Source organism: Oncorhynchus masou, chromosome 31 (assembly GCF_036934945.1).
Source record: "Oncorhynchus masou masou isolate Uvic2021 chromosome 31, UVic_Omas_1.1, whole genome shotgun sequence".
NCBI classification, from domain to species: domain Eukaryota; kingdom Metazoa; phylum Chordata; class Actinopteri; order Salmoniformes; family Salmonidae; genus Oncorhynchus; species Oncorhynchus masou.
Window position 1 is genome coordinate 56,123,024 of NC_088242.1, and position 6,000 is coordinate 56,129,023.

The following is a 6,000-nucleotide window of genomic DNA, read 5'->3' on the forward strand; positions in this document are numbered from 1 at the left end:
CCTCATCATAAACGGCACTGACCGCCACTGGTCTTCACTGACATTTTCAACCTCTCCCTGACCGAGTCTGTAATACCTACATGGTTCAAGCAGACCACCATAGTCCCTGTGCCCAAGGAAGTGCTTTGAAAACCTGGTCATGGCTCACATCAACACCATCATCTCGGAAACCCTAGACCCACAACAATACAACAAAAAGATTCACAGATGACGCAATCACAATTGCCCTCCACACTGCCCTTTCCCACCTGGACAAAAGGAACACCTATGTGAGAATGCTGTTCATTGATTACAGCTCAGTGTTCAACACCATAGTGCCCTCAAAGCTCATCACTAAGCTAAGGACCCTGGGACTAAACTCCTCCCTCTGCAACTAGATCCTGGACTTCCTGACGGGCCGCCTAAAGGTGGTAAGGGTAGGTAACAACACATCTGCCATGCTGATCCGCAACACGAGGGCCCCTCAGAGGTGTGTGCTTAGTCCCCTCCTGTATTCCTTGTTAATCCACGACTGCGTTGCCAAGCACGACTCCAACACCATCATTAAGTTTGCCGATGACGCAACAGTGGTAGGCCTGATCACCGACAACAACGAGACAGCCTATAGGGAGGAGGTCAGAGACCTGGCCATGTGGTGCCAGGACAACCACCTCTCCCTCAACGTGATCAAGACAAAGGAGCTGATCGTGGACTACGGGAAAAGAAGGGCTGAATACGCACCCATTCTTATTGACGGTGCTGTAGTGGAGTAGGTCAAAAGTTTCAAGTTCATTGGTGTCCACATCACCAACAAACTATCATGGTCCAAACACACCAAGACAGTCGCGAAAATGGCACGACAACGCCTATTCCCTTTCAGGAGACTGAAAAGATTTGGCATGGATTTCCAGATACTCAAAAAGTTCTACAGCTGCACCATCGAGAGCATCCTGACCGGTTGCATCACCGCCTGGAATGGCAACTGCCCAACCTCCGACCGTAAGGCACTATAGAGGGTAGTGCGAATGGCTCAGTTTATCACTGGGGCCAAGCTACCTGCCATCAAGGGCCTCTATATTAGACGGTGTCAGAGGAAGGCCCAAAAAATTGTCAAAGACTCAAGTCATAGACTGTTCTCTCTGCTACCGCACAGCAAGCTGTACCGGAGTGCAAAGTCTAGGTCTAAAAGGCTCCTTAACAGCTTCTACCCCCAAGCCATAAGACTGCTGAACAATTAATCAAATGGCTACCCAGACTATTTGCATTGACCCCCCCCCCCACACACTTTACCCCCTACCTACATATACCTATTACCTCAGTTACCTCGACTAACCTGTACCCCCACACATTGACTCAGAACTGGTGTCACTTGTATACAACATAGCCTCATTATTGTCATTTTATTTTGTAACTTTTTTTATTTTCTTAAAATTGCATTGTTGGTTAAAAACTTTTTCGGGATCGGTGTCTCTTCCAAGGGACGGTTGAGCTAACGTCGGCTAATGCGATTAAGCATGAGGTTGTAAGTAACAAGAACATTTCCCAGGACATAGACATATCTAATATTGACAGAAAGCTTACATTCTTGTTAATCTAACAGCACTGTCCAATTTACAGTAGCTGTTACAGTGAAATAATACCATGATATTGTTTGAGGAGAGTTCAGTTTTGAACATGAAAAGGTATTAATAAACAAATTAGGCACATTTAAAACTTCTAAAACTTTGTACATACACTGCTGCCATCTAGTGGCCAAATTCTAAATTGCAGCTGGCCTGGAATAATACATTACAGCCTTTCTCTTGCATTTCAAAGATGATGGTACAAAAAAATACAAAAGAACAGTTGTTTTTTTCTTTGTATTATTTTTTACCAGATCTATTGTGTGTTATTCTCCTACAGTCCTTTCACATTTCCACAAACTTCAAAATGTTTCCTTTCAAATGGTACCAAGAATATGCATACAGGCAGTTCGATTTGGGTATGTCATTTTAGGCGAAAATTGAAAAAAGGGGCAAATCCTTAAGAGGTTTAAGGGCTCGTAAGTAAGCATTTCACAGTCGTATTCAGCGCATCAAATTTGATTTTGATTTGTATTTCGATTTTTGCCGTTCACAATACTCTCATCTTCTTAACTACAGTCTTTTACCGGAACAGTGAAAAAAATACCAATGAAAAACCGATAGGGAAATTGAAGTCACGAAGAACAGTATGCAAATGCCCCGTTTCAATCTGCATGTGCAGTGTGGGGAGAATCTCTTGAATAACTACTCAGCAAACACAAATAAGGTCTAGTATGCTCGGAAAGCTGTGAGGTTTAACCAGTGAACGGACATTGTGATGTACAGCAACACATGTACTCATACATCGTAGTGAGCCAGTCTTACCTGTGAGGTCCGACAGGGAGTTGTGTGCTGATTTGCTGTAGGCTGCAGTCTCCCTGTGACACTCCAGTGACCCTGCTGCCTCCATCATCGTGTCTGCTCCGGTCACATCTGGCTGAGACCTATAGGACATGACAGCAACAACAAAGACAGCGAGAGATGTCACAGAGCCCTCTCTCAGTCTACGTCTCTGTGCCTCTCTCTACCTCTGCGCTCCATCAGAAGTAAACAGTTGCCAGTGAGTATATGTAGTTCAATCCTCTCCAATTAGTCATTTAATATAATCTTTAAGCTTATACAGATCCTCGACAATCGGTAAAAAGGTTTGATATGTGGTATGTATAAAATGTTTGACATTGTGGTATATTCCTACTATCTAACTATGAAAGCTCAAATTCTGTACATCAAAGCGGGCGTAGTACCTGTACATGAATGGTGCAACAGTAGCAGTGTTGGGGTGGTTGTATTGCTGCTGAGGATGAGGTAGCTGAACACTGATGGTGTTGCTGGCTGTGGTAGCGACTGGGGGCACTCCGTTGGTGTGGTGATAGTGAGACCTCCCTTCAGAGGCGGCCAGGCTGGAGCAGGAGCTTCTGCTGTCCAGTTGGCCCTTGTGCACCGAGAGACCACCACCCCCACCGGCCCTCAAAGTGCGGGGCCTCTCTCCATCTCGACCAGAAGAGGTCTTCCCTGCCTTGGAACCTGGCTTTGGTATTCCACTGTGTGCTGCTGAGGCTGAGCTCTCCTTTGTGCCACTGCCAGCCTTGCCTCCTTTTGGGATGAAGCTAGTGATCTTGGCCTTCCTCTTGGGCTCCGCTGCGTCTGAACCTTCTACCTCCTGCCTGGTGTTGTCCCTGCGTACCTCCTGCTCTGTGACTGACCCCAACTTGGAGCCTTCCTCCTGGGCCTTGTCTCTCTCCTTGAGCCTGGCCTTGTCTTTCTCCTCCCCAGTCTTCAGAGAGCTCTTCCTGGGGGTGAGGGCCCGGCTGAAAGTGCGCTGGGCAATGCCCTTCAGGGCCAGTTTGGGGCTGGTCGCCATGGAGCTGGGGGGCCGGGAGTTCCCATTCGCCTCTTCTAGGGGATCCACGCCGGTGGGGCGCACCTCCATCGCTTCCGTCTCCTTCCCCGTCGGACTGTCAGTCAGGACTCCAGCTGCCTTGGAGGTCCCTTTGGTGTTGAAAAGCTTGAGTTTCTCCAGCATGGACTTCTGGGCAATGACTTTAGGGGGGACCTCTAGGGGTGGGGCCACGGGCTGCCTGGTGGGAGGGTCCTGCTTGACGGACAGCATGGAGGAGGTGGCGCTGTGCTTGACGTTCAGGGACTTACTCCTCCAGGGCTTGCTGCTGTTGCCTGCATCGGGCTGGGGGATGGAGGAAGAAGAGCAACCATTGATGGGCCCTGGAGACAGACCATGCTCAGTCATGATGGGAGAGGCCATGGAGCTTCTCTCTGTGGAGATACACAAACAGAGGCAGGGAGAGATGAGGGAGGACAGAGTGCCTGCTGTAGATCGAGATCTCTCATTGAATAGTTATAGTTGGGATAAGGGATGAACCATCCCTGGCAAAGCCATCAATCACGTGACACCATTCATTCCAATGTGAAGACTCAGTAGCGCATTGAAGCCAAATGAAGTTGTTTAAGATGGCATCTCATGGAGACATAACATGAGCTGTTTGAGCTTCTCCAGGAAGTGACATTGCAGGCTAGCTCAGCGCTGCCCCCTCTCATTGAGTAACTCCAGTTGAAGGTTGACTGGAGTACTGCGAGCTGCCATTAGAAACAACAATTATCTTCTTCTGTGTGCAATAAAAAAAAGATGGTTCAAGGACATAGATCTGATGTATTAGAAGCAATTTTTTGGTACCATGATTGTCTTCTAAACATTGACCATGACGATTGTAATTTTTCCATTCACTATAATGGGGGATCCTGTTTTCTGCAGTACCAAGGTTGACCTTGAACCTCTGTGACTTCAATGAGAGGTGGCAGTCGTTCTCCCCTAGGATGGATGGATGTCTGTCACTCACTCACTCACTCACTCACTCACTCACTCACTCACTCACTCACTCACTCACTCACTCACTCACTCACTCACTCACTCACTCACTCACTCACACTGGTCTCCATGGCTACACTGGGCTTCACACAATACTGATCTAATGCAATACAAAAGTATTACTCTGTGAATTACATACTGAGTAAACACATACTCTATCTACAATTTGGCATAAGAGTCATGAAATACACTCCAAAATTCGAAATATGAATTGCAAACAGTTCTGATAAAAAAAATAAAAAATACATTTCTCAGTATAATTTAGAGTACCCCGGCAATCTTTAACATGCAGATATTTAATGATCAATTAGCTGGGAAATCTATTGTTGTTAACATGCTTTAAGCATATCTGACCTACCTCTAAGTCCAGTAGTCTACAACAAGCAGGGGAACTCGTTTCAGACGTTAATCTCAGTAAGCACACCTTCAGAGTAGACCCAGCCACATACCTGTCTTTTACCATGCCTGAGGGGAGGTAAACAAAAATGTACTGCCCCAGCTAGCAGACGTTTCAATTTCAAACCCAAACATCAGCGGAGGGTTGTGTACAGTTCAGAGTGCAAGCTATGCAGAATACCTGGGAGAGAGAGTCAATCATGAAAGACTGTCTGTTCTTGCCAACTCAACACTGAACACCAGTGACCATATACAACGGTCACACACACACACACACACACACACACACACACACACACACACACACACACACACACACACACACACACACACACACACACACACACACACACACACACACACACACACACCTCAGCTCACAGATAACGCTCTAACAATGTTGAGCTTTGTAACACAAAACATTAAGAACAGCTGCTCTTTCCATGACATAGACTGACCAGGTGAATCCAGGTGAAAATGGTGATCCCTTATGGATGTCCCTTATTGATGTTAAATCCACTTCAATCCGTGTAGATGAAAAGGAGGAGACAGGATAAAGAAGGATTTTGAAGTCTTGAGACAATTGAGACATGGATTGTGCATTGTGTGCCATTTAGAGGGTGAATGACAAAAGATTTAAGTGCCTTTGAAAGGGGTATGACAGTAGCTGACAACTGTGGGAAGCATTGGAGTCAACATGGGCCAGCAACCCTGTGGAAGGCTCGCGACACCTCGTAGAGTCCATGCCCCGACCAAATTGAGTCTGTTAATGAGGACAAAAAGGGGAACGCAACTCAATAGTAGGAAGGTTAATTAATGTTTTTTTTTAACTCTCGGCGTATGTTGTTTTTAGACCTCAGAGGCATCAACGACTTGATTTGTTATCAGGCTGACTTGTTAAGCTCATAACCCTGGCTAGGAAGTAGCGTGTTTCAAGTGCAACATTTATCAGCAGTGTTGCGCACCAGTCTCCAACGAAACGTACAACTCAACACCAAACCCTTTCCCTCCCCGAAAAGTGTCGATTCTTCCCCAACAAATGGATATCCAGCAGGTGTCCTGGCCTCTCTGTGTCCACCACTAGTGCTCTGGTTTACAGGTAAAATCACCAGAGACACTTGGCCAAAAGCACTCAACTCCCCGTTAGGTGCACTATATACTCAGTAGCTTCAGATGCTCCGT

At 46.5% G+C, this 6,000-nt stretch overlaps 1 protein-coding gene across 1 annotated transcript in view; it reads right to left on the minus strand.

Moving 5' to 3' along the window:
- LOC135524152 (neuron navigator 2-like) overlaps positions 1-2,422 on the minus strand; it is a 91,793-nt gene extending 89,371 nt beyond the window's left edge. Inside the window, exon 1 of the mRNA XM_064951383.1 lies at positions 2,367-2,422. The gene's annotated coding sequence lies outside the window, so the exon portion shown is untranslated. The remainder of the gene's footprint in view (positions 1-2,366) is intronic.
- Between the last annotated feature and the right edge of the window lie 3,578 nt (positions 2,423-6,000).